We start from the raw sequence: 21,540 nt of genomic DNA, 5'->3' as shown, positions 1-21,540 counted from the left end.
AGCAGGAACCATGCTGGTGCCAAGGTTATTCTACAAAGCTCAAAGACTGTGTGCTGGTGTGTGTGTGTGTGTTAAAGAACTAAAGAGAGGGAGAGTGTGTTGAGAGCAAAATGCTGCAAGACGTGTGTGTATATACGCACATGTATTAGTGTGTTGCAGCTTGTGTGTAATTGGGAGCAGGGAGTGTGTGCACGTTGTTGTGCGTGCATGACTTGTTTTCATTCCTGCAGAAGCCTTTTCATCTTTGGTCCAGGATACCGGGAGACTTGATGTCCTCGCTCTTCTTCTTCCTGGCTGAGACACACTTGCGTTGTCCCGGCCACCTGCCAGCCAATTAGCTGAGCGGGCAGAAGCAGCTGCCCAGTAGCAGGTGGACGTCCATCCCAACATCCCTACCACCTGCTAATGCTAATGGCTGTGATCTCAGGGACCACCGCATTGGACCGCCAGGGGAGGCAGGTCAACTGTGGATAGAAATCGCTGTGGGCCAAGCTCAAGCCTCACAGAGGTATTACCATGGAGTGGGCATGTTAGCAGCCCAGCATGTACTGCAAATCCAGTCCAACTGCCTGGTAAGACTCCTGCTGTTTAACTGAGCTGACATGTCTGTAAAGTTTAGTTACTGTTCCCATAAAAGTAGAGCCTGACTTACCTCGGTTTAACCCTCTGAACCTTTGAAAGGCATGGCATCTTTAAGAAAAACCCAGCAGAAATTACTCTATTTATCAGAGTCTGAAACTGCAAAAACAGTTTTTAAATTTTCTGACCATTCTTGAACTACTCATATTAACTAAATCTCACTTTAAAATTGTGATTTTTTATTTTTTTTTCTTCAAATTGATTTCGTTTGTCGGGTCATTTAAAAAATAAACAAAAATAAATCATTTGGTCTGACCATAGCTTGTAAAAACCAAATAATTTTGCACTCCTCAGCACAACTGAGAACCCATTAGTGAATCTTCTGTGAGAAACAGTGACGTGACAAACATGTAGGGATTTTTAGGTGAATGGGGCTGAACTGCAGGCTGTGTCCAGAAAGGGTAGTCAGATGTTCGACTGTGCTGCTCTGTCAGAAAACTGAGTCCAATCTAAGCTTAAAGTTGTGATGTTTCTTTAAAAATACAACACACTTAATGTTCTACATGTCTCATGTATAAAGTCACAGAAAATAAATCATTTGCATTAACCAGATTCTGTAAAAAACAAAAATTCTGCACTCCTTGGGGCAACCGTGAAGCCATTAGTGACTCAGACTGTGTTTACACAGAGCAGATGGGAGGCAAGTATGGAAACCAATTAAAAACACACGTAGTAAAATGTCTACAGTGTGTACCATTTTTCTTCCAGTGTTGGTATATAGAACAAGCATGTTTATTTGTAACAAACAGTGCCGTCTCTGTTCGTTGTGATATATTAACATAACATTTCATAGACATGTATGTTAATATCTACGCAGTTCATGAGTAATAATTTGATCATGAGTGATGGGTGTCGAGATGGACACACAGCTGTATACAGGCAGTAACTTTGATCTGACATAAATTCAACATGATTTTTTTCCTCACAAACACTTTGCCACACAGAGAAGCAACTAGCGTTTTTGGAAAGGTCAAGTCATGCAGTTTTTGTTATTTCAGTGGTTATTTAGCTATTTGATATGTCCTCCTTCTGGATTTCCAGAGTAGTTCAACCGAGAAGAAGGGATGTGAACTTGGACATAAAGTCACTGTAAAAGTACAAATGTTTGATGTGGGTATCATGGACAGTTTCGGCCTGTTTTTTTTTTTTTTTTTTACAGTCTTTAAGATTTTTTTCCCGCAGTGATTTTACTAGTTACATGTAATTTAACAAAATCGTTTACAATTATTGAATAATTTTCTATCTGTGACATACATCATTTTCCTTTCTAATAACAGCAAATCTGTCAAATAATGATATTTTATTGCTGAATTTAAATACAGTAAAAGTTGTCAAATGCTGTAAAAGAACAAAAATACAGATTTTTGATGTTGACATTATCGATTGTTTCTTCTTCTTTTTTTTTTTTTAAAGTTAACACAAATTAACATGGATTTCTGTGATTTTTGCTTATTATTATCTCTAATTTAACAAAACTTCAAAAATCTGTAAAATATCAGTAGATTGCTCAAAAAAACATCCCGAGATGCCTATTGCTTTTTTTTACAGTGCATATGTGAGCGATCAGGCTTTTCTTTGGAAAGATCTGACATTACATGTACGACGAACATAAAACCTTTCATGAACTGACAGTTGTTACATCAGTGGGGAAAAAAAAAAAAACTGGACTAGAATTTGTGAGATTTTTCTGCAGATGTGCAAATATTCTGAGATTTCATGGGTCTTTTTCAGCATATTAATTTGGTTAAAAACAGTCACATTGACCTGGAGTCTGACTATCCACAGCTCAGCCTTGTGCTGCCCATCGATTCCTCTTTGCTCTCCATCACTCTGCTCACTGAATAATTAGCTCGGTCCACAGGTGGGGGCAGTGATGCAGTGGCTCTTTGCGATCCGACCCGAAATAGGCCCTGCTCCGCTCCTCCTCGTAAAATGCCTCGACCCTTTTTCACTTTTATAGATAGGGGAGTAATATATGGCTTTATTTACGAGGACAGGCCGTGACAGATTTAATATTTTAATTCAGTTTTATGACCTGAACATAGGGCCGCACAGGACTCTTTTATGAGCCATCGGCATGAATGGACGGAGCGGTGGCAGGGACCACCGGGTGGAGACGGGAGGGCAGCGAGTGACAGATGCAACCATTCCTCATGCATCTCTGCTTAAACACTGCATATCTCTCACCTCTGCACACATCACTCCTCCCTCACATGTCTCTATAATCCGTCTACTGTCCCCCCTGCCTCCCACCCTCACCCATCCTCCCATAACTCCAACGAGAAGACGTGGCCATGGAGCAGACAGTGCAAGTCTAATAGAGCAGAGATTGATGGTTGAAACGATTCAGGGCTGGTACTGAGGGGAGATTCATGCTTGAGACAACTCCGAGCTATTGGTTTAGAGACTGATGAATCAGAAGATACAGCCCTAAACTTTCCACGGCTCCGGCAACGCGCTGCCAATACTTTGCGAGTTCAGGGTTCAGAGTACAACAGCTGATATTGGAGCAAGGCACGGGAGGGTTGATTGATGAATGCAATGATTCGAACGCTTCTGTGCAGATTGGTGGTCATTTTAAAAGCAGAAGTCAAATACTTTTTCACAATAAAGAAAAAAAAAAAGAAAAAAAAAATCCCCACACCCATCTTCTAGTATGAAAAGTTTGATTACTTTTAATGGAAATCAATAAGGCTTCAGCACTCGCGCTCCCAGAGAATTTTTTTTAATCAACAGAAATTCATTATTTCACCGTACCATGCTCTCACACCGCTATCATCTCTCTTAAAAAACTGAATCAAGAATAAGAATAATAACCAAGACACCCTGTAACACGGCCACCAATTTTTTGTTCCAATTTTACTGCCAATTAAAGGGCCTAGCTATCATTCGGCACAAAATTAACCACCCCAACTTCCAAAACAGAAACTTTGAGAAAAAAAATAAAAAATCAAGCTGGTCTTCGACGCGCCACATCCACTGGGATTCAGAGCAGTTCCCATGGGAACGAGCAAATGAGCGTCTACCCAGCCTCACCCTCCAGCACAGTGCCGGGAGAACACAGTGATTATCGATCTGTCTGAGGGCCGAACAGCTCAACCAATCAATGGCTCTTTGAGTCCCCGAGGATTGTGGGATAGAGGAGGACCAGTGTGTGTGTGTGTGCGGATAGAAGTGGCAGTGCCAGAGTGACTTCTGTCCAACACAAATCACCAGCTTAATTGACGGGCTTGAAATTGGTTTAAATGGCCTGGTGTCCCCCCGACACCTCCTCCCCAGGCTGGCATCAAGGCAGAGTGCCTTTTACAGGTATTAGTGTCATTATCCCCCCCGGGGATGGAGGTGAGGAGTCGGTCAGAGGCTGAGCAGAATGGGACAGCAGCAATCAAAACACTTCACAGTCTGGTGTGGCACAGTTTGTCCGTTTCACCCTCACTCACTGGTTTCCTGCGTCCCGCATGAGGAAGGTTAAATATCACTGCTAAACATGCAAGCATTGTTTTTCTTTTTTTAACAGAAAATGTTGTAAACTACATCGTACACAAGTCGTAAGGGCATGGTCAGGGTAGATTGTGGGCATATAAACGCTTTGGGGAGAACATGGAAAGATTATTGTGTTTATCAAATGTAAATACAGTAAGCATGTCTCGTATTTCCAGTCAAGTACATTTTTCAAAACTTTAAGGTCCCATACCGCGTACATTTTCTCCTCTGCTACTCAAAGTACAACGAATGTTCTGCTGCTGGCTGCAAGACCGAACACAAGAGTCTTCCCACCATCTGGGGTACTTTTATTGACAGCAATATGTCCACAACAAAAGGAACATCTTGATTGTTAGCACAGTGTGCAGCTAATGTGGCTAATGATACCATTAGGCCCACAGGCCAGAGCTCTGTGGACACTGTAAAGCTGAAGGACATTCAGGTGAAAACCGATTTTACAACAATGATTGGTTGGGTTACTGTGTTTTCATGTCGCCCATTGTACTTCAGTGTAACCTAAACTCTGCTTCTCTCCTGCTCTCTGTGCTCACATATACTGTATTTTAAGGAATTTTCAATATAGCTATTCTCATTTACATAATTGTATTTATTTTTTTGTCTGAAATACGCCTCATGAAGACTACACGTAAGCCAGCAGTGACTTTAGAGAGAATTATAAGCTGCTACACCTGCTAAAATACAGATTTTACACAAGACATATGACACATTCTGGGGACATATGAGACTTTTGGACATTTGATGAAAAGAGGCCCAATACGGGACCTTTAACTGAGTGCTGTCGATGCCTTAACATGAACCCTGAGAGTTTTCTGTAGGTGTTATAGCCATAGCAAAGGGGCTTCAGCTACAGAGTGCCTCTCTAGCTTAACAGATAAATTGCTTTACAATGTGCCCCCTATTTATTCACAAAGCGCACAAACCCTTACAATAAGTAGATAACCCACACTTCTTCCATGGTCACATATTTTACCGCAAGAGTAAATAATGTTGAGGAAAAAGTAAATATCTTGTCAGTGATCATTTTCTCTAAGTGTGTACTGTAAATACTCTGTAATGTATTTTGCTACTTGCCAAAAACATTTATTAAAAACATTTTTCAGTGTACTAATGAAAAAATAAAATTCCTGTGGCATAATATTTCTCAAACAGGCGTTTGTAAATGACTGGTTTTGAAAGATATTCCCAAGGAGAAAGTGCAATCTGCACCAAATTCTTGCTAAAACAGAGGCTGACTGGCCAGAATTCATAAGATAAACAATAGTTTATAACTCTCCGGCTTTGAAACAAGGCTGTTATCCTCGAGCTTAAGGGACAGCCATGGCAAACAAGGGTTACTTTGAAGAAATTAAAATAAAATTACTGCCTGCACACTGAATTACAACTGACAAAGATTTATTAGACAAAAACCAGATCTTTCTACCTCACCAGATCTTCAGGTGAATATGTTGCAAAAGTAAGACGTGCACTAATCAACCACAGCATGTAAACCTCTGACATGTAAGTGAGTAACCCTGATTCTCTTGTGACGGGTGCAGTTTATCAGGAGTTGAACAATTTGGGGAAAACATTTAATTGATATCTGTGACAAAGACTGACAAGATCAAAACATTATCAAGTGCACACACTACTCTTTTCTCTGAGCTAAATATAGTCCAAAACTAAAGAAACACAGGAGATTTATTAGCCAAAACTTCAGTGTAAAGTCGATCCATTGCAACATAGGGAAAGTCTTCATGGTTCAACTTTGACCTAGCACACTTTGTTGTAGTTTCGTGGCTCTGTTCCCAGATCCGAGCGGCTACTTTTCTGGGTGCTATGTTATAATAACTCTGGGAAATGATAGCCAAAACTTCGGCAGAGCAGAATTATGTGTTAATTAGCCTAAAAAATAAATGACAGACGAAAGCAATCATTAGAGGCAGCAGTATAGACTTTGAAATAAATTACATTGCTCTCACTGCACATGTTCGGCCTGTGGAGAGTGTAGGCTCAGTGAAAAACAAATGTATAGCTGTGGGCATTTTTTTATTTATTTTTTTACACTCCACACAAGTCACAAACTGATCAAACTGAAGGCCAAGGATGGGGCCAAATAAATAATTAACAGGCCTTTAATTACACCTATAAGTGAGCGAATGACCCCGAGCCCCCCGGAGAGCTAAAGGCGGGTGGGAGGAGAGGGGGAGCGGAGGTGTGCATGTGGGTTGAAGATATCAGATTATAGCAACAAACAAGGAGGAGAAAGTGGCCTGATGAGCACATACGGTAGCACAGCCTGGCCAGCTCATTTACTGTGACATTTGAGCAGAGTGATCGCCGCAGGAAGGGACTGTAAGGAGGCAGATACTGAAGGCGCCTGACTCACAGGACGGACTGACACTCGGAGGTGCATCCATCTGAGCCCAGGTGAATGAGAGGAGAGAGGCCGATCAATAAGGCAATGGTTTGATAGAGTGTTTGTGAGTGGCTGTATTTCCAGCTATTGAGTTTTCTGCGTTTCTAATAAGGGGGAAGATTTATAATGGCAGCTAACTAATGACTGAGCACTTGAATGGTGTGCTGACACTCCGACTCTGATAACCGGCGCAGTGAAGCTCACACTGGAACAATGGGGATCTCAAAGGCAGTGACCATAATGCAAACATGAGCCAAAAGCCTCTACACAACATTAGAGCCAGATACCACTGCTACATTCACTGGCAGGAGTTTCAAAGCACAGATTTATGTTTAAAAATGAATTTAAAAAATAATAGGCCAACATGACATCTTTTATCAGAACCAGAAACTATAAAAACAGAAAGAACGTGTGACGTTTAACCTTAACCAAATCCAAGTCTAAAATCGTATCAACATCACTTCAGAATCACAATTTCTTTGTCATTGTACAAAGAAAGCACAACGACATTTGAAGTAGCAGCTCTCATAGGCAGTGCAAAACATCAGGAAGAAGGAAAAAAAAGGGCAAAAGACAGTATTTAAATAGTTCTTAATTCTATATGTTTTATTTAAAAGTTTGCTTGTTTAAAAACCTGTAATTCACACTTCTCATCACAGCTACAAAGCCATGTTTGACTCCACTCTAACAGTCCAGTGCCTAAAATTCAGGGACTCTTCAGCTGACCTGAAAGCGTGTTCACATCCAGCATATAGGAGTCAAGTATAGAAACAGTTTAAGTAGCTAAATATCTATAGTATGTAGGGTCACTTTGTTTTCCTCAGTATTAGCAGTGGCTGTGGACACTCCGCAAAACGTTGTACATTAAGACTACATTTTTCAGCAAGTTGTTGGACGATACATTCAGCATGGTGAAACGTCTTTCTAGAGCTGATGTGAAGAGGAGTAGCAGTGTTGAAACTGTAAATAGCAATGTCTATAGTAATGTACTTACTACTATACTTTACAGAAGACATTTGAGTTTTCTACTTCTAGCCATGCTTGTGTTGTTTCCATAGAGGTGCTGGACTTTATATCACAGTGAAAAATGAGTCCACAGTGAGGAGAAATGTGTCAAATGCAAAAAAAATCCAACAAAACTCTATAGACTGTTATAACACAAATACATCAGACTATATGTTTTATGTTGTCACATTTTTCCTCACGGTGGGCTTTTTTCACTGCAATATAAAGTCCAGCACCTCTTTGAAAACAGAACAACCATGACTAGAAGTAGAGAGAACTGTGAAATACCTTTTATGCAGTTTGACAGGTATAATGCCATAAATCATACAAAAAGAACACGATTAATTTTTTTGATTTTTTTTACAGAAATTGAAAAAAATGGAATCCATACGTACAACATTTTCCCAGGTGTCCACAGGTGTCATCAACACTTGAGGAAATACGGTGACTATACATAGATGTTGTACTCGGTTTTCACAGATGGCACATAAACTCTGTTTCCCCATGCTGAATGTATCTTTCAGCAACTTGCCGACAACCTGCTCCTCTCTATACTGCTTTTAAGCCATGCTGCATTCATTTCATTGAACAAGTATCTTTCATCATTGCTGTCAATGTCGCCGATTCATTTCCATATCTATCAATTCAAATGAGAAGTCAGTGAATTTGTGACTGGTGGTTGTAGTCAGTCATGGCCACTTGGAAGAGCACAGAACTCTTGGTTTAATGCAGAATCTGGGCTTTATTTTGATGATTTTTTTTTAATAAGCCATGTAGAATAAAAGGATTTTGGTGAAATAGCATGATTCTAAGTGTAGATTTGGATACATTTCCCAAGGGAACAGCATGTAACTGATAATAGTTCTTTCAGTTTTTACAGTTTCAGGCTCTAATAAACGGTGTAATTGTGTGATTTTTTGTAATATACCAAGCCTTTCCAAGCCGCTGGCAGGTTTTGGGTATCAGAAAGTTCCCTAATATGTTTGCTTTCTTTTACCGTTACCTTGAATTCGACATTATAGTGAAATCTGAGCTATCATATTCTTGTATGCAATGACTGATGCGGTGATGGACTGGAAGATTTACTCGTCTTTTAAAATAAACTGCTTGAAGAAACTCTCCTATATTGTCCAATTAGTTCTCCATTTCCTACATTTCCAATTAGGATCCCGGTAATGTCAGACTTGTGCGCTCAAACTGCACCACATATTGCAAGACACGGAGCATAACATCTGAAAATACCATCATTTTCATCAGCCTAATATTGCAGAAATGGGAGTAAGATCATCTTTCTCATTGGTTACAGTGACAGCACTCTCATTTAATCAAATTAAATCTCGAGAAGCGTGTCACGCCGCACACCCCCAACATACTTCTTTCACACGCACCCGTTGCAATCTCCTCACGAGCCTGCACACGCTTCGGTTCTTTCTTTTGCTTCTCAGTGGCACAAGTACTCAGAGATCCAATCAATCACAGCTTTGCTCAGACACATGCACACCGGCACACACTGGGCCAAAGGTGGCTGCGTGGACCTGCTCTAAGTTCACTACCTGACCAGTGATATCCATTGTTTTACCCGTCAGCCATGCGATTACGAGTGAGGAATGCAGCAGAACAGATCACCCACTTTCTCTCCATTAAAGCAACTGCCGACCCTTATGCTTGCACCTTTTCTTTTTTTTTTTTTTTTTTTAAATGGAGGTAAAGAGGAAATTAATCTCTCCCTGGGCTGCCGTGGCAGGATATTAATCTAGCGGCTTCACTCATCTCCTCATCTCTTCTCTCGTCCACTGATAATCCCCTCCTCATCAACAGCATATGCAAACCACAGGTGGACGGAAAGTAATTGATTAGGATGTGAAACTCCCCTCACACCTCTTCTCTGCTCCTCTCTTTTCCCTTTTGTCAATCCCTCTGCCTATTGTCGGAGGCGTCAATCCTTAATCAGTTGTAGCAAGTTACTGGAGTGACTCTTCATGTTGTTGTCAAAAGGGGGGGGATGCGACAGTAAAATCTGTTCTAAGTAGGGATGCTCTGATCTGATCTCAATGATGAGTATCTGGGCTGATTTCATAACTGATTTTATAACCTTTAACCCGAGCCTGATCCTTTGTTTTAACTGCAGTCACACATGTCGTAAAAGCAGAGCACATCGTTTTCTTAACAAGCAGCAATATTACATTAATTCATAACACGAACTGAGCACTGTGGATATTTACCCTGAACTGATTTTGCTATTTTCATGGACAAAAGATATACCAGAGGGTAGTTGTTAAGGCTTTGTTTTACTGATCAGAATGTCACCGGTTTAAGGCCCAGCGCTGCCAAGCTGCCACTGTTGGGCACTGAGCAAGGCCCTTAATCCTATATACTCCAGGGGCAGCCTGTCATAGCTGACCCTGTGTTCTGACTCCAGCTTCCTAACAATATACGAATGCAAATGACTTTATTTTGTTGTCCTCTGTGCAATGACAATAAAGTTGAATCTTAATATGCCTCGGACAATGGTATCTGTTACATATGCCGCTAGGATACAAGAACATTACCCAAGTTGATCCCAGCTTGTTGTCAAGACACAAGCTCTGGCAGAAAACCATTTAGTGGCGCACAAGTCTTTGTCATGGTGCCCATTGCGAGGTAAACTCCCACAATGCTCTTTGCTTTCAAACGTGAAACTGCCCCGTAGTGTGACTGATCGTCTCCTCGGGTCTCTGCAGCATCAGTCTGATTCATCGGATCTAGGATGTGACAATAAGCCTGCCATCGGCTGCTCATGTTTGCCGTTTTTTTCTTTTTAAATTCCCTTTCAAACCACCACCTTCCAGTTGGCACCTTCGCTTGAAATTTTCAGTTTTTGCCAGGATTTTGGTTCTTGCGGCAAGGCACCCCCTTACACAGTAAGAGGCTTGCCTGGTGGCACAACCAGGTACTACACTCACTTAATCTACAGTATATAGTTCTCACGCATGTCGATAATACAGGTTTCTGTCACGCTCTTTACATCTCAGACAGTGTGTGACAACAATGTTTGTGACCACATACATCACAACAAGGAAAAGCTTAGATGCAAAAACACATTTTTTTCCCCCCCTCATGCACTGCAGAGATATTCATTTAATTTTAATAACATTGATGTACATGAATTATGTTTTATCTACGGAAAATGGTATCGACAGATATTAAGTATTAAATGACTTCAATCAGATGGGGAGGAGGCAACTTAGTTGGAACATCCCTAATTGATGGCTCTAAGTGTTATCATTTAAATATAAATAAATCATCTGATAAGGTTCTACTTCTAATCAATGTTTTCAATGCATTTATTCATTTTCATAGAAACAAGATGTTCATGTGGTTCCCAGACTAGGCTTGGTAATGTGAGATGTCTCTGTTACACTATGAGGGTCAGAAACAGGGACACGATTCCTCCTCATATATGGAGTTTCAGCCTGTGGTCATCACATGGAACATAAACTAGGCTCAATGCGTCTACATCATTAGGAAGCTGCTTTGCGTACGGAATTTAGGTCACGAAGAATTCTTGCATTTAAACTTAGAGACAATATTTACAGCAAGCGAGTGAGAGCAGAGTTTTGTGTTCACTGTCATGTTAGAAATCAGTCATTCTTGTTTTCTTAGGGAGAGAAAGAGAAGCTGGACAAATTTTGTCTCTCTCCCCATTGCAATGGAATAAATTTACCAACCGCCCAGCACAGTGTTTGTTTTATTATTTAAAGTAATAAGAGTCACGGCAGCATTTCCATGACAGGATTCAGTTTAGGACTGACTGCAGCCGAGCTTCAAGCTTCAGTTTACAGTCACTTGCTCAAAAAAAACCCCTCATACATACCTAATTAATTACAATGTGCAAACCTTTCATTACTGCGCTCTACGTGCTTAGTGATCATTACGGGCATCTAACACAACTACATGATGAAAATAAAGCTGTTTCCTGAGAATGAGGCCGTCTCCCTGTGGGCCCGTCAGAAACAAATGTGTCACCTTGTTCTGATCTGTAATTACAGCTCCCCTCCTGAGGCTGATCAATAACATTTTAAAAAATGCACCTACATAGAAGTGGAAAAAGGCAGCGGTGAGTCAGACATTACAAAACCGCAAAAAATAAAGGCGACAAGCATGAAAACAAATTCAAAATGTAAGTACTAAAATAGCTGTAGTATGTAGTCACCATTTTTCCAGTATTGGTAACAGCTGTAGGCACTCTTTGATGTATTTATTCAGGTTAAATCACAGATTAAATTTAATTCATGTGAGTATTCTTCAAGTTTATGTTGTCTAAAATTCATGTAATGGACTTTTAACTTCTGAACTCCAGATGTTTCTTTGCTCCTGTCACATTTTTACCCATGTTGGGCTCTTTTTTCACTGCAATATGAGGTCCTGCACCACAATGGAAACAGCACAACCATGGCTACAAGTAAAAATAACTCAAAAATATATTTTGTGTAAGTAGGCTCCACATACTTTAAATATTTCTATTTACATTTTTATCATTGCTGCAAGTTCACCATGTTGAATGTATCATCACCTTGCTGACAAGCTGCTCCTCTGTATCATGCTTTTAAACCATGCTTTATCTATTTTAATTATCAAGTATGTTTAATTTTGTTCTTCCTAATTTCTTTCCAGTATTCTATAATTTGCCAACAGTTCAAACAAATAAGTCTCTGAATTTTCATCATGACTCTTGGCTTTTTTAAGGTGGGCCGAGGAGCCCTGAATTTTAAGTTTTAACAGCTTTAATTAATTTATTTTTTTGCCTCATTTTTGAATGAGACATGTAGGATTTAGTGAATATGTTGAAATACTGTGACTTTCAGCTTTGATGAGGATACTTTTCCTGACAAAACTGCAGATGATTAGTCCAAGAACTAATCTATGAAGTGGTGAAAATGTTGCAAAGAGTCAGTCTTAAAAAAAACACACACAAAAATAAATAAGTAATAAATAGTAAAGTAATTGGTTCAGTGGTGAAAGGCGTCCTTCTTTCTACCTTCCAGCGAGGGCACTTTGACATATCACATGTAACAAACGAATGGGTGTAATTGTAAGAGACAAAATTATCACTTTATGAATAGTGTTCCCATCATTCCTCACACGGTATCTGCCCCCTGGGTAAATTAATAGCTGCTTCTTCTCGAGCAGCTCTCAGGTGAGAAGCCTCTAGTGAGAGCCGATAAAGCTCCAAGATTCTTATCTGAGCATTAACCCCTGTACTGCTCCCGGAGTTTACACCCGCTCGGCGTATCGGGGGCGAGGCTGCCGCGCCGACCCTCGGGGAGACAAATGTGGCTGATAAAGCTAAGTTCATTATCTGCTACTGACACATCGGTCAGGGGTCAGGCCTAATCTGAGCCCAGAGGAGCGCAGCCCTGCTTGGCCACGTTGCGACCTGGCTCTGTTACAGCCCTTAATCGGATCCGAGGTTAATGTGCTGCCTCTCTATGACAAAAGCGGCGCGGGAGGGGAGGCGGCGTCTCAGAGAAACAGGCACCCTCCCTGCTTTCCCCCAGAGATCCAACACTTAGCCCACACAACTGAGCCGTGACTCAGAAGGAAAAGAGCATGCCGCAAAATAAATATCATTAACCCACAATTAAAATCCTGTTCTCTGTCCTGACATCCTTTATTGTTCTCATATCTCTGTCCAATTACAACATGCTGGAGTAATTACGGCTGCATTAAAAAGTAATGAAGTTATATGAGCGGGGCCGCTTCCACAGGGCAATCTGACAGAAGGTAGAGAGAGGAGGCTGCTGGAGGACCTGCTCATCGCTGCCCATGAGGTGAAATGTCAACTAGATGGCTCTGTAACACCCAGGAACATCCACAATTCAGCCGCTTCTCCCTCGTGGCGAACCGCAATCAATCACTCTGCCACCTGGGCGGCCATTATTTTTTAGCTTTTTAACTGGTCAACATGATCTTGTAGCCATGGAGACAGGGTCCTGTCCAGAGGGCAGCAGATATAAATGGCTGTCTGGTCGTTGTAATGTGTGCTCACAGATGTGAGCCACTCATGCGCTTTTCAGGGGGAATTAACAGAACATTTATATCTCTTTCTAATAAGTCTGCGTGTGCACATTTATGCCTGTTGCAGTGTAAACACACGCTCCGGAGTGTGAGAGCGGGCGCTGAATTGCCTGGGCGAGGCTGTTAAGCGAGGGTCAGAGATGAGAGCGAGGCAATTTGAGGTTGGAAATGAGTGATGTCCTTTCTCATTTGAGTGCCACAGAGGCCTCAGCCTCTCAGACGCCGCCTCCTCTTATGTGTCAACACGGCCATTGTGTTTCCCTCTGTTGTGTTTTTGTCTCACAGTACATTGAAGACAAAGAGCGAGAGGAAGAGCGGAGTGGTAAAACAACTGCGAGCACACCGCGATTTGGAAATGAAATATCAGCCCCAGAGAGAGGGAGAGAGAGAGAGATCGAGAGGGGGGGTGGAGGAGTGAAGGGGAGGAAAATAAACAGAGAATCTGGTTGCCGGGATAGATTGAGCTTGTGTCTGAGCTGCTCCACACATGAGTGGAGATTTGACACTGACACAGCGCTGGTCATCCTGGTCTGAGAGCTGCACAAAGAGCTGTGGCTCCCAGGGAAGCTCTCATATTCCCATGGACAGAGGGAGGATGAGGCTGGACAGATTTCTGGAAGAAGAAATCAGAAAATGATTGTCTGAGCAGGAGGACAGATAAAAGAGAAGACAGGATGTGTTCTGTACGGTTATGTTAGTGAAAATGCAGAGGGACAGGACAGATGAACAGCACCTAGAAAAGGACAAAGGTCATAGTTTAGCTTTAAAGTGAGGACACTGTAGGTGTTTCGGAAGCACTTTAAATAAATGATCTGAACTAGTAAAATAATTTCCAAATTAAAAAGCCCAGAAAAGTTTACAAACGCTAGAGTTTTACTTCCACATACTAATTTATTTATACTAAATACTGATCCTGACAAAGAGCCGTATATGTAAGACACTAAAAGTCATTTAAGGGCATTTGTTTTAAAAATAAATAAATAAAAATAGAACAGTTGATTTTTCATTCACAAGTCATCGCTGTCAAGGTCAAATGTATAGAAACAGCTGGTTTACATATTTGCAACATGTCGTTAAGACAAAGAATAAAGAGGATGAGCCATGTAATGTCTCTGTTCAAGATTACACACAAAACGTGTCAGTCCTGCCAGAACAGGTGGAATTTTAACTGCTGCCTTTTACAGTCTGAAACTAAAATCTATTTTTGACATGGAAACTGCAGTGTGTGGAATAAAGAACCTTTTTTTTCATTTAATTAAACATGGGTGGTTTATTTTTCTTTATATATTTTTAAATTATTAAAAAATTTTCATATCTTAATATACATATATATACATATAAATATTTGAATAACTGCCATTATTTGTATAATACCACTATTTGTACCTGATTTAAATACTGTAAAAAAAATTTTAAAAAATTACAGCGTATATTTCTATAAAATCTACCAATAAAAAATATTTTACTGACGAACAATCCATAAACTATTTTAACTGATTAGTTAATAAATTACAGCAATTAACTTTCCTCAAAAAAATAAACAAATAAGTAATCTTTTTTTTTTTTGGAAATGCCTCTGTCAGATCAGGACAAGATGATGCTGGAGACGTCTCTTTGACTTTGATTAAACCTGGAGTGTGATATGTACGAGAGCAACGTGATGTTGGACACTTTGTCGAACACCAGCACGTGACCTCAGCGTGCCGGGAGGTGGAACTGTCCTAACAGGTCGTCATAGGCACACATATCCAAGCCCAAGGACAACATTTAACCTGAAAATCTAATTGACCTGTTTACTTGAGTCCATTTTATTTTGGAGCTCTGAGTGTATTTAGCAGTTACAAGGACAAAAGACATCAAAAAGCTTTCCCCACTAATAAGAGTGACCAGACAACACTTAAGGCGTCTTTCCCAGAATAGCAGTTGTATGTTTGTTCTTCAGGTTTGCCTGCATTGGACTGATGTTGCTGTGGTCTTCCATCAAAACTTTGCACAGTCACAGTGTATAAACCACCTGTTTGTCCTGTGATCATTTGAAGTACTGCCATATTTTCAAAGTCCTCTGCTTCTAAAACGACTGCTCTGACTACAGCTATGTGGAGCCAAAAACAACTGACATCATGGTGCAACAATTACGCACTGATACTGAAGAAACACATCAGTTAATTGATGTATATTAGAAAAAAGCTGCTGCCAATGCACTTTTAGCACTGATGCCATTGACTATGTTGACCCATCAGCTCCACTTTATGAACAGATCCATGCTATGAGAGCATCACAGCAAGAGGTGGGTCTGTGGCTACCATCAAGAGAAGAAACAGCAGACAGACAATATCAGGTCATCAGAAGCTCATTGTTTTTTTCAGTGTTTCCATGGTTGCCACTGGGAATTTGTCCCACAGGGCTTGACTGTGAAATCAGAGTTCTACTGTAACATCCTGAAGTGAAATCACGTACGGGTGCTTGGCCACAACACCACAGTCATCGCTCTCCACCAACCCTGCTGGCAATATATGCCCCCTGGTGACTTCTTACTCTTCCCCAAAATTCAGGTTAAAGTTATCCCATTTTGACACAGTGTAGGAGATTCAGTGCTCATCACAGATGGTGCTTAATGACTTTACCTAACTGATAAATACGTCAAGTGTTGCAGGAGCACTGGGAGCTGTGTATCCCTGCACAAGGAGACGACATCATTAGGAATGGCAGGCACAATGCTCTCATATAGAAATTCCAACAGCAAAACTCCACCCATCAAAATAAATAAATAAACTGACTCAGCCAATCATACAAAAAAAATTTCTAAATATTGTTTCAAAAAATATAATTTCAAACTGCTCAGGCATACTTTCAGAATATGTGAATGCGTTCTAATCTCCCTATGTTATGCTCTGCTGCAACTATGCAAATGTGGTAGAAAATACAACAGCCCCTTAATTTCTGTTTTCTTTATTGTAGCCTGTCATGTGTAAAATTTGTGTAATTATACAACGTAAACCTCTGTATGTCCTCCAGATTTCAGGAAAAAAAAACAATCAGAATGGATTTGTGTTAGCAGTTGACTCCTATGGTTTAAATCAGGGGCAATATGAAGATAGATCATTTGTAATCAGCTGAAATGTGATGACTTCAATTTAAATACAATGAACATTTTGTTCCCAAATTTTCAAAAGACACAACCTTCAACACAAACATCGATTGCCTTTGTTTGAAGAATTACCTTTGGGCATTGCTTGAAATTACTGAGCGACTACAGAGAGAGGCAGAGTCAAAGTAGTGTGTTGAAAATAATGATCCCACTAATACGAAAAATGCACAAATATTGGATCAGCAAGACCAATGAACAGTCAACTGGTGAATGTAGTGCATACAAAATGTGTATCTCTACTAGTGTTAACAGCGTTAAACACACAATTGCCTTGTCATGATATGATTGTGGTCGTTTCATGTCCTCCTTTAATTTATTTCTAGTGTAAAATCAACATGAAAGTCTCGGCGCTGCCTGCAGAAGAGCCACTTGAAACTTGTGTTGCTGCCATTTCAAGTTAACTCCTCCGGCTGTATTGTGTGTTTTAAATGAGCCCATTACATTTCACATTTGTCTGCGGTGAACAGCTTCAACTTTTATGTGAAATTATTGATCTCAAAATCGTATTTTTTTTGTGTTCTTTGTAAAGGATTTTTATGAACTATTACAGGACATGTTTGGGTTTTTTTGGGATTCGGATGTTGTTTTAGGCCACAGACCATTTTTTGTGGCTCCTGTAGGTTTTCTGGCTGCGTGGTCCATCATAGAGGGTTTGAAACTGCATTACTGAGTTATAAATGAGGGAATGTCAGCCAGACCTGTCATGGTTGTCTGGCACACCCAGCACCATCTTTTATTATTGAAGATTGTTTGGGATGGAGCAGGAACAATACCTGGCTAACAACACTCCAATGCAATACACGGAGAGACTTGCAATAACGGCAGCGCAGATGACGACTGCGAATGGCAACACAGGTCAACAACAATGGATTCTTTGGTAAGCATCAATCAAAGTGCCGGCCCTCTCGGGGCTTTGATCGAGTGGTTGTGTGTTGTTGTTGAGAGGCTGGCTGGGGATAGAGGTTGGTGGGGGAACTGATAATGGGCTCCAGTGAATCACAAGAGATGAACCCCCGTTGAGAGACGGAAGAGGATGGAGGAGAGAGAGCAGCGGGGCAAAAGGAGGGAGAGATGCCAGAAGAGGGAAGGATGGAGCCGGGTGGATGAGGAGGAAAGCTCAGCTCGGCCCTGCCTGCCTGCCTGCACCACCCATTTTCCCTCAATCCCCTGCTGGATGACCAACACACAGACATCCAGGCACCATGACGGACATTCTCCTCCTCTAATGAGTCCCAGTCACAGCTGAACACACCGCTGTGCTTTACAGCACCAACAGAAGGGCCTGCCACCATGAAAAACCGAGTGTCTGCTACAATCGCAAACACCACAACAAACACAGAGTCAAATGAGGTCCTCCCGCAGTAAATCTTCTATATAATTAAGTTTGTTTGGGTCTTTGAAGATGTGTACGGACCGTTTTCTCCTCCCTCCCGCCGTCGCAAGTGACCAGGACAGTTGCGGCGCGTTCGCTCTGCCTTCCTGTCGCCTCTTCGCCACCTGTTCCGACTTCTTCCTGAGTGGATCCAGCCAAGTGCCTACGCCAGATAGCAGCATATAACATAGGCATAGGCGCCAGGGAGGGAGGAAAAAAAAAAAAAAAAAAAAGCTTGTATCATGCAGCGTTCACTCACATTTCACATTCACTAAATCCATTCAGTAATCTCCTTATGCGTGTGACATGGCAGTATCAGAGGGGGTTGTTGAGGTAACTGTCAGGGAATTTGATGCGAGTTCCCTTGTCACAGTCACTTTGGCTCGCTCCCGTCACTCAGCCCGCTGTGCCCTGAGGGGCCGCTGACAAGAGCGGTATCGGCAGGCAGACGAATGGTGGCGAGGATGTCCTGGAGGGCACTTATTCCACATGCAGGAGCCAGGATGCCGAACCTGCCATTTCACGTTGGAAAAGGCATCCGTGCACATTCCGCTCCGGCTTGTGGAAACAGTCTTTGATCAAATAAGCGGCATTGATTTTGTGGAGCAGAGTCTTTGTTGCTGTATGTATATCGATTTTGTCCATCTTTGACATGTCAGACAGGGGGTGAGCTGTAATGTGAAAAATTACCACCCTCTCTGCCAGAGAGCCAATGAGGCGAGGCCAGAATACAGCGGGGAACCCTGCCATTAAAGCAGCGCCCTCTGCCCGGACACATTACACTCTATTATTTTTAAACTGGTGTCTCTTGATGCGGTTGGCGCTCGCAAAAAAGCAACTCCCATTTTTCTCGACACCCTTTATAGCTCGGGCACAAAAACACACAAACACGCGCGCCATCTGAGTGTATGAGTGTAATCTAGTCCTCACCCTGATTCTCCTGTGGGTGTCTGTGGTTTGCTGTGCCAGTGAAATGAAAGCAGGCCTCTCTAATAACAGCGAATTTAATACCAGCACTAGTCCCTTAATGAGAGTGCCCTGTGTTTGCTCTAGGCTCATATCCGCAGCACCAGTGGGAGAGGAGGCGAGGAAGGGAGGAAGGAGGGAAATGTAGTTAAAATCTCCCATTAGCATCACCTCCAGGGCAAGCTAGCGCGCTCCCCAGGAGGTGGTGGGGGGGGTGGGGGGCGGCGGCGGCGGGGCGGCGTGTCGAGCGTTGGCACAGAGGGGGCCCGCGAGATGCCCGTCCTCGCCTCGGCACAGCTGGAGCTCCCCCGGATGGCGGCTCGTGCCACCATTAATAACATACAGAAATTACTGCGGCGCTTATTAGAAAACAGCACGACACTGGAGATCGGATGAGAAACAATCTGCCGTAAAGAAGAGAAGCCCTCAGCGCGGACGGGAATGATAAATGATGTAAAACGCAGAAATAGCAGATAAACTCAATGCTCCTCCAGATGATCTGATGGCGGGTGAGGACCTAAGAATAAAAGATCAAAGGAGGCCGTGGGAGTGTGAAATCATTTTGAGAGTGCGTGTGCGATATTGCATTACATGCAAACATGGCAGAGGAGAAGTAAAAACAAACAAACAAAAAAAAAAAAAACAAGAGGAGGAAATGGAAAAAAAACTTGCAGGAACATCCAGTCAGGTGATGGGAACGCTTCTATTACGGTCAAACAATTAACTAGCAATCCTTTAGCAATTAGCATGTCGGCCATATCAAGGAACAAAACTAAACAAAAACAAACCATTGCAATCATCTCTGCTTTAATAGTCCTGGTGAGGTCCCCTGAGTGTTTACTAAACAGAGTGATTGCGGTGGAGATTTGAATATTTAATAACAGGAAGAGATTGGAGAGGAGCAGCGTCTGGGGAGAACAACAATCCGTTTGGATTCACTGGGCAAATGAGGGAAACTAGGCTGAGCTCATTGAGTTTGTCCCTGTGGTATTAATGAATTTTAAATGAATTTTAGGGAATAGCCATAAATACACTTCGAAAACAGTGAGCGGGGAGTGTTTCTCTGCTTTCGCATGGAAGACAGAATATCCGTCTCTTTGCAATGAAGGTGCCCCGACAATACAGCTCTGGGTATTAGGGAGCAGACAGACAGATGTAAGACTTAGCAGGATTGGAAAAACTCTCTGACGTAGATTTGATAGAGACATTTATTCTCCACCAGCTACAGTAGAAAAGCCCTTTCCTCTGGGGCACATGTATTTTCAACTCGATATATTTTGCCATCTGACACATCTATCATGTTGTGCACTTACAGGGATCAAACTTACCTACGTACACATGTAAATTGGGTTTTTTTTCCTCGGAAGGAAAACAGCCAAAAACAAAATACGGAGTTGCATAAGTCTGGAGTTCTTTTTGAACTTCTGTCTGACCAGCGACAGACTCGATGCACCTATTAAAACATCAAAACAGCGCCAGCGTGCAACTTCAGCAATTGGAGGCGTGCCGTGTATCTTTAACCTCAGTCTAGGGACGAGCATGTTACCATAGAAACAGTTTAGATATGTTTTAATTACATGCAAGTGCAATCCACCACACACGGAACAAAGTCCAAGCAGTATCACATTAAATGTTTTAATTAAAAGTTGTTGGCTTTTAATAAGTCGCTTTACAGTGAAGACGTGTTTTGGCTGTGACTGAAGATTTGCAGCACACATACACCACAATTAGCCACTTGTGTCATTCAGTGTACGTCTTCCTTGTGCCGCCAAAACAGCTCCGACCTGATGATTCCTTGACTTCACAGACTTCCAAAGGTGTCCTGTGGTTTCAGGCGCCAAGACGTAAGCAGCAGAGCCTTTGAATTGTAAGGGGAAGCATCCACGAAATCCGCAGATGCTCAGTCAGATTGACATGTGTCAATTGGGGGCCAAGTCAATGCCTTGAACCCTATGTCATGTTCCTCAAACATTCCTGAACAATGTTCGCAGGGTGGCAGGAAGCCTTGTCCTCCTAAAAGAGGCCTTTGGGGAATGCTGAAGAGGTGTACGTTAGAGGATTAATGGTACATGCCAAAGTAGCATCTACATGAACGCAGGATTCAACGTTTCCCAGCACAACATTGCTCAGAGCATCACACGGCCTCTGCTGACTCATCTTTTTTCCCCATCCTGAGACCATCTCTTTCCCTGGTAAACAATGCTGTAAAATAAAACACGACCCATCAGACCTTGTTCAATTGCATGACATTACATGGTCCAGCTCTGACACTAATGTGCCAGAAATGGACCCACTGGCATCTTTCAGTCACAGCAGCATTAAGGTTGTAACCGGTTTGTGCTGCAGTATCTCTTCTGCTGCATCACCCTGAGGCATCCAAGACCCTGTCACCAATTCATTGGTTGTCCTTCCTTGGAACACTTTTGGCAACCACTTCATGCCAGAAACACCCAA

Source organism: Stegastes partitus, unplaced genomic scaffold, assembly GCF_000690725.1.
Source record: "Stegastes partitus isolate 25-593 unplaced genomic scaffold, Stegastes_partitus-1.0.2 Scaffold251, whole genome shotgun sequence".
Lineage (NCBI taxonomy): Eukaryota > Metazoa > Chordata > Actinopteri > Pomacentridae > Stegastes > Stegastes partitus.
This window is presented reverse-complemented; position numbering follows the sequence as displayed.